A 12,391-nucleotide genomic window follows, 5' to 3' on the forward strand; every position below is an offset into this window, starting at 1 on the left:
TCTGGCGGCAGTTGTCTATGTCAGGTCTTCTTGGAGGCTTCTATGACTGCTCCCAGTTTTCAGTCAAATGTAGACTTGGTCAGCCAGAGGTCATCGTTAGTGTTGGCCTTGACCTCTGAGAAACAGAAGCCAAAAAGGAGTAACCCCAGCACCAAGCTTAGTGGGACCCCACTAATAGCTGGCCTCACTGTGGAGGTAACCTTCTCTACCATAACTTTTTTGGTCCTATACAAGAACCAGTTAGTTATCCAGCAGATGTCATAGGGGTTTGAACCTAATTTCATGCATTTATTTATTTTATATTTTATATTTGTTTACTGGAGTAGTGTAAGCGTACTGATTGATACTGACCACTTTCTTGGGTGAAATACAAAACACCTCCCACTTTCTTTTTTATCTCCTACTATTGTAATTTTATGTCCTAAGAATACTCCATAACAACAATCCTTAAATAAGTTTTTCCTCATCCATTTTGTGGTTGTCTTGTTTTATTCCCATACATATATAAATGTTAAACTTTTTTTCACTCTTTAATTTAAAATCTAAGTATAACTGTCTTACTGTCAATTTTCATTGTAAAATTCATAATATTCTATTGATTTCTATTGTATAACTGCATTTGAACATTCTGTTATTTTTATTGTAAAACTGTTTTTGGTGCTTTTCTCCCTTGGCCTCCATTGAAAACGGGCTCATCTTTTGGCCTAATAGACTTTCCCGGTAAACAAACTGCAAATAAATAAATAAAATAAATAAAATACCCAAGTGGGGTATTGTGTTGAATGTTTTGTCTGGGTCAAGGTAGGCAGAATTCATTGTTTTTCCCTTGTCCATTGCCTTGGTGACTTGCTCAAAGAAGTCCACCACCTGGACCTGGACCTGCCTTGACAAAACCAAACTGGTTATTTCAAGTATCTGGATGTACTACTTGAAAACTCTCTTTCCTTCTCATATCTCATAAATGAAGCTATCAAAAAGATGTATGAAAAAAATCTGGGTAGATTATACAGGCTGAAGGACTCGGACTCCATGGTTGCTAGATATATTATGCCCAGAGCTACATTCATCCCTTCACTGATTTATGGTGGGAATAGTTTTAACACCCAGAGGGGTGATGTAGAAAAGCTTCCTATTACTTAAACAGTGGCTTTATCTGCTCTTATATCTCAAAAATGTTCCCACTTGCTCTACTTACTTGATGAATGCCTTTCCGTTCCACATTTTGTTTGTTATTCTACCCCAACTCCTAATTGCAACTTCTTTTATCCTCCATGCCCTTCGTCCTCTCTCACACAACTCCCTTCAAACCCACACAGAACCTTAGATCCTCAAAACAATTCCTGGTCCAAGTAGCTTCTTTACCAAATAAAACTGATTATAGAGCATTTTCAACTTACCTCCTAACTATATTAAACTATTTCCCCTCCTCTGCCATAAGCACTGACAAGGAGGTTGTTGGCACAGATATGAAACTCAAAAGACTATGTGGGCTTTCTGAAGACTAGCACATGCAACCAAGGGCCACAATCTGCCAAAAGAAAAAGGGGTACTCAGTGCAGCTAGGAATGTAGTGTAGCAGCTTCCCTCACCTAGAATTATGTTGGTATGAGGACTGTTTGAGCCATGAGGGCCATGTGTTTGTGATCCCTTTCTAAGCTACTACAAACACTGTACACGACCTCGATCCAAATCTGACTTTACTAGTCTCTTCTGATTTTCCCTTCTCATTTTGCACATGCCTGTATTTACAGCCTACTTATACCCTACCCCCACTGAAAAGTATACTAAGTATCCTTAACTGCTGTGATGATGTGTTTTCTGTGTTGTCTAAAATGTCTGACCCCTGGGCTTAACCTAAGAATGTTCCATGATGATCAGTGTTCTATCCCAGTTAACACATAAAAAAATAAAATAAAATATACATTTATGGATGCTGTTTTTCAGACTGCACTTAGCTGTTTATATTAGAAATAAGCACTTTGATTTTATTCTTACAACCATCTTTGCTAAATATCTTTGTAGGATCCTATTAGATTCTTTGGCTTCCCTCATCTCCACTGAAAAAGTGTCCTCAGCACTAGTGCGATTGTCCTGATTAGCCAATATGAAATAAATACAAGAATGTACTTTGTAAATTCTGTCTGGACTCTACTGTTAGACATTTGAAACAGAATATCTTCATTTTGCAATGATCTATATTAGACATTTGAAACAGAATATCTTCATTTTGCAATGATCTATACATTGCTTCTCTCTGTCAAGTAAATCTGTTTTCAAAGAAATGCAGTCACGCAGTTCCTTTTATGTTAGATGTTCTGTCACGGTACTTCAGTTTGTCTGAGGCCCATGCTGTGCTGCTTTCTGGTGTTCTCAGCAGATTTCTGGTGAGCGTTGATTGGCTAAAACAGCACAGCCTACTTAACTCCCTCTTCTATCCCATCCCTGTTTATTGGTTTCAAGGCATCTGCAAACTGTATACCCCCCCATATGTTCTTTCACTTTCTAGGAACTAGTTGATTGGTATGCATGTTAGCAAAGCAAGCAGAATATTTTCTCAGAGGACAGGGCAAGTGAGGATACTGACAAAAGCAGGATGAACTTTGGTTCTCTTAAGTAACGTGAAAACAATCCATTATAGTCAAAGAGTGGACCTTAAGTTTTAAAGTTAGTTATGTAACTGCTACATGTCCTTGTTCTTTTCCTGTGAGTATATCTCAGACCATAACTTGTACATTTAATGCATTTAACTATTAATGTTCCAAAACACAGACACACAGTATAACTCAGACCTATATAACTTGTACATTTAATGCATTTAACAATGTTCTAAAACACAGACACACAGTATAACTCAGACCTATATAACTTGTACATTTAACGCATTTAACTATTAATGTTCCAAAACACAGATACACAGTATAACTCAGACCTATATAACTTGTACATTTAACACATTTAACTATTAATGTTCCAAAACACAGACACACAGTATAACTCAGACCTATATAACTTGTACATTTAACGCATTTAACTATTAATGTTCCAAAACACAGACACACAGTATAACTCAGACCTATATAACTTGTACATTTAACGCATTTAACTATTAATGTTCCAAAACACAGACACATTTAACTATTAATGTTCCAAAACATAGACACACAGTATAACTCAGACCTAGATAACTTGTACATTTAATGCATTTAACTATTAATGTTCCAAAACACAGACACACAGTATAACTCAGACCTATATAACTTGTTTTAACGCATTTAATTATTAATATTACAAAACACAGACACACAGTATAACTCAGACCTATATAACTTGTACAGTTAACACATTTAACTATTAATGTTCCAAAACACAGACAAACAGTATAACTCAGACCTATATGACTTGTACATTTAACGCATTTAACTATTAATGTTACAAAACACAGACACACAGTATAACTCAGACCTATATAACTTGTACAGTTAACGCATTTAACTATTAATGTTCCAAAACACAGACAAACAGTATAACTCAGACCTATATGACTTGTACATTTAACGCATTTAACTATTAATGTTCCAAAACACAGACACACAGTATAACTCAGACCTATATAACTTGTACAGTTAACGCATTTAACTATTAATGTTCCAAAACACAGACACACAGTATAACTCAGACCTATATAATTTGTACATTTAACGCATTTAACTATTAATGTTCCAAAACACAGACACACAGTATATCTCAGACCTATATTAACTTGTACATTTAACGCATTTTATTATTAATGTTCTAAAACACAAACACCATTGTTTTCTAACATGTTCTGTTTCAGCAGTGCATTTAAGATTGCTCTCTGGGCACGACAGTCTGGATAAGTAAAGAATATAACCAGGGTCATATTTCTCCATTCGTACAAAGGAAACCTCAAGGTAATAATGGGTTAAACTCCAAACCTAATCTTTCTTTCCTGGGTTATGCAATGTACTGCACTTAATTTGGAGTAATATGTACTGCTACTTTGATGTATATTTCATCCTCTACAATTAAATTATTCAGGATGTATGACCTTTTATATATATATATATATATATATATATATATATATATATATATATATATATATATGCAAGTTTTTTACAGATTATGCATACCATTTTTAAGTGTTATTTATTTTTAGTGCCACTGGGCACAGATGCCTCTTTTAGGGGTGACCTGGCTGTACTAACTGGTTAAGTGACTTGGTCTGAATTACACTACATACCGATGGACACTGAGGGAATCAAGCCCATCACTACAGTATGAAGCTCCTAACTGGCACACAATCGTTTGTAATAAACTGCTACAGTTTATACACAGGCCAGCAACTTACCTGGTTAACATAAATAAATACATACCTGACTAAGTAAGCCACAAAGCCATCTTCTACATGAAGCATACTGGAAGTCCTATGGTGTATATGTTTGTCTGCAAGTTTATTTATTAACACTACAGCAAGATGGTTTATTAACCATACCCAAGCCTGAAAACCAAAAGTCCAGCATGAGGTACAAGACATTAGTTACCCATAGTAAAGATAAACAAAATCAGTTTAACAACATTTTCACAAGTAATATATGGCAAAACAGCTATGAGCATTTTTTTCAGGTAAAAAGCCTATTAATGGAGGGCCCCAGGAGAAGAAAGGGAGCTCTAGTATGTAAAAACATTATGCATTCACATTAGACATAATTTAGCAGGTAGGCAATTAAAATGTATACATTAAATGAAAGAAATAATCACAATACATAATATAATAAAGCATGCACAGTGAAAAATAATTTTCTACCCTGTGAATTTAAAAATAGTATGTTATGATACTCTGATCCTGTCGATTGTGTGCTTTTGATGCCAGAAAAGTCAAAAGACTGTTCAATCCCAGTACTGTCAGTGTAGAGTAGTATGTGTGTGTGTGTGTGTGTGTGTGTGTGTGTGTGTGTGTGTGTGTGTGTGTGTGTGTGGGGGGGGGTGAGGGGGGATGCTAGTGCTGCAGTCCTGAAATCTGCAGAATGAACAGCTCAAAAAACTTCCAGGTACTTTACAGGTTTAAAATATAAACTTCAGAACAACTAGCTCAACAGTTTTCATACGTGTTTCATCAGGTTTAAAACTTGCAGCAAATAACAGAACCATTTAAATAACCTCATTCAGTGACATCATCCTAATTAACATAATCATCTCTTAAAGTCAAACAAATCAGTAATACTAAAATATAAACATCCTAGTTTAAAACAATAAAAAAATAAAAAAAAACATTATTCCAGTGGTCGCATTTTTAAAAACAGTACTAAACTGCACATTTCATTTAGTCCTGGTAGGTAATAAGATGTTAAAATATTCATCCATTTTACTTCTCGAGACCATTTCTTAATCTCAGTCTGACATGCTTCGGTGTGCCTATTATAACTAGTGGCAAACCTTAACTCAGTAGTACCAGCATTTTGAATTTAAATTTGTTGACTCTAGGGGATCTATATACAAAAAAGGAACCAGTACATAGTAGAAGTAGAAGCACTGATATGCTATCTCCCTCTAAATCTGTTTGTCTATAAGATAAGTAAGAATTTAAAACTAAGGTTGTGTTATAAAGATCTTAGAATGAGAGAGAAATTACTACCGCAAAAGAGGGGCACCTTTCCGTGTCACAATTGTACTTTTTGTGGGCTTATAAACAGAAATTCCATCTTTCTGCATCCTGTTTCAAAAAACAAATATGGATTTAATAGTTATGCAACCTGTTAACACCATTAATGTTGTGTATGTTGCTACTTGTATGAAATGTGACTCATTCTCTATAGGTAAGACAAACAGAAAACTTAAACAAAGGATTATCGGACACATGTCATATATAAAGAGATTAGTGAAGATAACTGCTTTAGCAAGCATACAATAGAGAATGATGACACACAGCACTACAAATTTGCAGTTTTACAAGTGGTTATGAACTGTGATAGAAGTGGGAATTTGGTAAGCAGACCTGAAGCTCTAGAATTAAAATGGATGAATATTTTAAGGTCTTATCAGCTACAAGGGTTGAATGAAATGTGTCATTTGAAACTGTTTTTAAAAATGTGACCACTGAAATAATGAATGTTGTTTTTATTGTCTTATACTATGATATTCATATTTCACTATTACTGATTTGTTTGACTTTAAGAGATTATTATGTTAATTAGAATGATGTCACAGATTGAGGTTATTTAGGTGGATCTGTTTTTTACTGCAAGTTTTAAACCTGATGAAGCACGTTGTGTGAAAGTTGTTGAGCTAGTTATTCTGAAGTTTATATATTAAATCTGCGAAGTATCTGGAGGTTTTTTGAGCCATTCTTTCTGTTGAGTTTTTTGGTATATTACTGTTCTGGCTCAGACTTTCAGTCTGCTTGAGCTGCCGGTGGTTGTGTTTTAGATAATTGTTTGTGGTGTGCTCACAGGTTAATGGAACTGTAGCAGACGAAATGGAAGGTACCTCGCCTTTACCCTATTCACATGTTATAAATTCAAGTAACAGATTACATTCTTTGCTGTATATTGCAAACAATCCTTTGAGGCCTGAATTGAGAATACTGGATTCTCAGCTGGGCCTAGTGACTGCCATTAATGATACATTTGATCAGAAAGTTAAAAGTCTTGAGCAAAAAATACAGACTTTTAAAAAGTTTCAATGGCAGTGGTTAAGCTTTGAGGTATATATGAATCTAAAGCTAATACCTTGAGGCCTTTGAATCTTGAGGGTTGGGAGGGTGGCCTAATGGTTAAGGTGTTTGCCTTACAAACACAAGGTACAGAGTTTGAGTCTCATAGGGGATAATTTGCTAGGCTTAAAATGGCTTGCAAGGGCAGTTAGCCTAGTATTAATCTATGAATCTATGAAAATGCTATCTATAGAGATACACATCCTGAACTACACAGGCACATAATTTAAAAAGTAGCCTGAAGTTTATGGCTATCATGAATATTCTTTTTGTGACTGTTGAGTCTGAATTACTGAGTAGCACAAATGAGTTAAGCATGGAGTTAGAAACACATCTATTTCATTTGCAGTATAAAAAGGCCTTTGATGAAATGATGGATAGAGTAAAAATTTATGAACTGTGTTTGATCACTACTAAGAAGAGGAAACTACTGCGTGACAAGCAAGATTCTGAATAGCAGAATGCATTCATTTGTCCAGTAAACTTGTGAAGTATATATAGCAGGCTTGGAGGTGAATGGAATAATGTGGAAATGATATCATCTTCTGTTCCTACATTATCATCATTTTGTTGATGGAAATGCTATAATGGCAATTGACCTAATGAGTACTGATTTCCCAGCACTTGCAATAGCGGTCCCTTTACCCATGCCTCAGCGAAGCAAAGAAGACAAGAAGAAAAAAGCAAAGGAAAAAGAAAATGGTACCAAGGCCTAAGGACAAGGAGCAGATCACAGACTTAACCAAGGTATCTAGCAGAAATATGGTGCATAATATTTCCTCTTATTTATTGACTGATACTAAATTGGTAGCATTGAATAAAGGGTTGACTTTTATTTCAGCTGAAAATGTGCATATTTCAAATTGTTTAACAGATTTGAGACTGTTTACAAGGAATTTTATTTTCGGTACTTTTCCATTATCGGGGCAACAGTTAATGCTAGCACTCGCACAGCTGTAAGCGCTGAAGTGGTTGTTTTGAAAGTCCAAGAAACAGACATGAAGCACCCTTTTTTTACCGCCTTGTAATTACTCAAACTAAGAAAATGTAAGTAAAAATGGGAGCACTGACTGGTCAAACCGACAACTGTCAGGCTTGTCCTACACTAAATAATTTACGAGTATTCGCTTTGTTTTCCCTGTTAAGGACTAAACTGCTGAACATGTGAGCCTGTGCATTCTGCACAAAGTTAGATGTAACACAGATGCCAAGGCGCAACAAAAGGGTGCAGAGTTGAAATCCATCTGTTATCAACTGCAAGTTAATGGAAAATCCAATTTAACCCTGACAGGCATTTTTTTGAGAGAATATCAAGTCTGAAACTCAGATGCGTGCTTACTGAAGCGGTTGTTTTGAAAGACAAAAGACATACACATTAAGTAGCCTTTATGGACTGCCTTGTAATGATGGACTAAGTGGCCCTCTGCCACCCAAACATCTTGAAAAGGTAGATTGATGCTGAAGGAAAGAAATGCTTCTTAACTTGATTTATTTGTATGGTGTAGTGACTAAATCGAAATGGAAGAAGCACCTGAGTCACAAGGAGGATGGGAGCAACTGTGTTTGATCCAAAATGAGGTGTTGTAGTTCATCTCTGTCATAGCAGGTAGTTAAGAGTGGTGTTTGTGAAGATGATTAGTATATTAATGTGAGTGATGGATGCATGACATGAACAGTAATGCAGGAGAGTGCTAGCTGATAGGGGTGGCGAGGTAATGGATAAAATCGAGAGTGGTGAAATTAAAGAAAAGTGGTAGCGATGTGCTTCATTTTTGACAGCTACGGTACACAGTACTCAACTCTCTCTGATTTTTGGTTTAGAGTTTTGCTCTGTTCTGCTTAAAACTGGCAATTTTGAGAGAAAATGTTAGGGATTACACTTAATAAATAATTACAGTACTTTTAGTTCTAGCTGTGCGAGCGCTAGCACTTTACAACTGTTGCCCCGATAACGGAAAAGTACCTTATTTTCAAAGTTATTGGCCCTACACATGACCTGACTCGACCAGAATCTTATAGGAAACCTAGTACTTTTATTCTAATAAGTCATCCAGCAGTGAGTGAGTTTGAAAATGCTTGTGGAAAAGATTTATATGATATGTCTGAGTGTTCTAATATGAATTCTAATGGCTTCAGTAATTTATCACAAAAAGAGAAACTTGCAATAAAATCACAAGAGAATAATGTTGAATTAATAATCAAATAAACTGATATGGGTGAGACTATAGTAGTGATGGATAGGGTTAAATATACTGATGCTATGTTGGAACATTTGTGGAATGAAGATATTTATAAATCTATCACAAAGCAGAAATGAAGCTCTAGAAGTAACATGGTTGAATATTTTAAGGTCTCATCAGCTACCAGAGTTGAATGAAATGTGTAATTTAAAACCGTTTTTAAAAATGTGATCACTGAAATAATGAATATTCTCTTAAACTAGGATGTTTATATTTTACTATAACTGATTTGTTTGACATTAACAGATGATTATGTTAATTAGGATGATGTCACTGATTGAGTTTATTCAAATGGTTCTGTTTTTTACTGCAAGTTTTAAAACTCATGAAGTACATTGTATGAAAGCTGTTGAGCTAGTTGTTCTAAAGTTTATATATTAAATCAGTGAAGTACTTGAAAGTTTTTTTAACTGTATTTTTCTGTTGACTTTTTGGTATATTACTGTTCTGGCTTGGACTTTTGGCCTGCTTGAGCTCCTGGTGGTTGTACAGTCCTGAAGTTCCATCCTGGATATGAGATATTGAACTGAGGTCATATCTGGGACAACTGCCATTATACCATAAATATATATATATATATATATATATATATATAGAGAGAGAGAGAGAGAGAGAGACATAAGCATTTTTAACAAGTGGGATTCAATATTCTGCACTATGCATGCCTAACAGGCATACAAAGGAAGGGAAGAGAACAAAAAATAAAAGGGGAAATTTTAATAGAAGTGGTAAGACTCATATGGTAACAATGTTTATTCTCTGATTATCTATTAAATCCACCTCAGGACTGTAGGACAGTTACAGCCTATCCCACCAGTCAGTGGGTACAAGTTAGACAAACTAGTCTTGGGCAGGCTGCCACCCACACTGGCAGTTAGCACAGAGGAATAAGGCTATGAACTATTAACAAACTACTTCATGTCATCCAGGATTTGATTTCATCACCCCTCATGTACCAACTATGTGACTCTGAACAAATCACTTAACCAGATTGTGCTCTAGGGTAATTGGAAAACTGGCCTAGCCTCCTCTGTGGTTTTCTGGACCACAAATCTAATAACTATCTATGAATCAGAGGATGAAAACACACTTATACATGGCACACATGCACCTAAGGGCAATTTAGAGATTTGCCAGTTACCTTACAGCATGTCTCTGGAATGTGGAAGGAAGGTAGAACACCGAGTAGTAAACATATGTGTGTTGGGGGGGGGGGGCATGTAGACTTTGCAGTGAGGACAACAAAGCCAAGAAAAGAACTGGTGCTACAAGATATCAACACCAATAACTTGAATACCCTGGTAGTATTATAACATGTAAAAAAGTGGCAGAGTCAGTGTAGAATGGTGTGGTGAAGGTACCCAAAGTAGGAAATTGGAACAAGGGAAGTTAATGTTATTATACAGAAAGTAACTCTGGTATGGATGGTTAGGACGTTGGTTTATTTAGGCAAGGGGTAGTTATGGAGAAGTGGATTATTGAGACTTGAGGAGCTATTCTAGTGAAATGTAAGCAGTTTACAATACAGTAGACCTAAGGTAGTTCAGATAATCAAACATATAACTGAACCAGATTAAAAAACTTCTAAAATCTTGTTTTTTCTCCATCCAGGGAATACTCTTTTCAGCCATTTAATGATTCGAGTGGACAATAAAGAATATTTTTCACACACGAGTGGGGTACAGGCTCAAAAAATACACACAAGACAATATATATAATGTTCACATATTCATACTTTATGAATTTTCCTACCCAAAAACTTTGGAAGGTTGCATTCAGATAATTGATGTTTCGGATAATCGACTCTCTACTGTAATACTAAGAAGATGTCAGTCATAGATCATAGTTGTACTGCTCTAGCTGGTCAGAATAGAGGAAATAGGGTGTGAAAGATGAGAGCAAATCTAGCTAATGAGGGTAGTTGTGTTAAGAACGTAGAATATGAGAAAGATAGGTAAGAACAGATGTGAACAGTGAGGATAAACAAGGTAGGATGGTGGAACATGACAAAGTGTGGATTTTTATTGGGGAGGGAACTGTAGAAAAGGCTGATTGGTGGGTATGCACTGTGAAATTGAGAGATGGAACACATAAACCAATTAGGAGGTTAGAGTGTACAGTGTATATAATGATTTTTCCAAGAAGAGTAGAAACATTAAACTTGACAGGAAGGATGCAAGAGGTGAATTTCTAAGAGGGTTTTAAATACTAGTCAAGTAGGAATTGGGTTCAGGCAATTCAGTTGCAATCAATCAAGTGAAATACTTCCTATGAAACGTACTTCTTAAGTAATCTCTGTTATATATTAAGGAAGCAACAGTCATAAGAGTTGCAGGCACTATGTGGTACCTGGTATTCAATTTATTTCTGAAAAAATAAAACATGGTTTAATGCCTAGCTAACCCTTCCAGGTAAACTATAAAGATACAGGGGCATCTATGAGAAGGACCTGTCTCTATGTGAGGTTGAAGTCCTAGCACTTCAAGAGAATGAAAGGACATCATAATCCTAGATAGTGACGGGCTAGATGAGTATCTCTTACAGTATATGTAAAATTTTGCCAACACATAACACTCATCATACATGAAAAGCTTGTACAAAAGATTATCAGATATCATAATTAGTTCATTTCTTATCCAGCCATGTGATGTGACAGTGTACAGACTTGCTCCCTGGGAGGAGTAAGAAACTGTGAGTAACTCTGGCTTGAAGGTACAGAAAGAGTTTAAAAATGTAAGTGAGGAGCAGGTAAACAATTGGAGCCATACTCCAAATGAAAAGAACATGTCTGTAACTGTCTCACAATCATCAGGACCTAATAAACAAGATCATGTAACAGACGAAGGAGCCAACAGAGGCATCTCTTTCAGATGTGCCACAGATATTAGATGTGGGCCTAAAAGAATGTGCTGTCCATAACAGATGTGACACTTCCAATTCTGGCCCCTTCAGGACACATTACTTTCCAACAAGGAAGACTAAATTAAGAGTCCGAAGAGCTAAATATCACAACCTAGATTTTTACAAGGATTACCAAGAGATTAGGCATCCAAAACCAATCATAACATATGAGAAAAAATCTTACCTTAGAGAAGGATATGAAATGAGGCAGAAGTCAAAGTATACAATTAACATTTCAAGCCCTAAACATTGCATATCAAATAAATTAGAAGATAAATATTGTACAAAGAAGGATAGAGCTCTGATGACTTCAACGGAAAAAGTGGTCAGGGAGAATATGGAATCCCAAAATTCAGCTAAATATGTCTTTCCCCAAAGTTTGCTGTGAAACTAAGGTAGTAATCCCTCAGCCAGTGTATCTATGAGATTAGAAAGGATGAAAGGATTATCGACAATATCAAAGGTATTTGGTACTATGCTGGATTGTAAGAAGAAGTCATATTGTACTCAAGATTGC

Source organism: Protopterus annectens, chromosome 1.part1 (genome assembly GCF_019279795.1).
Source record: "Protopterus annectens isolate FY-2018-M chromosome 1.part1, PAN1.0, whole genome shotgun sequence".
Lineage (NCBI taxonomy): Eukaryota > Metazoa > Chordata > Ceratodontiformes > Protopteridae > Protopterus > Protopterus annectens.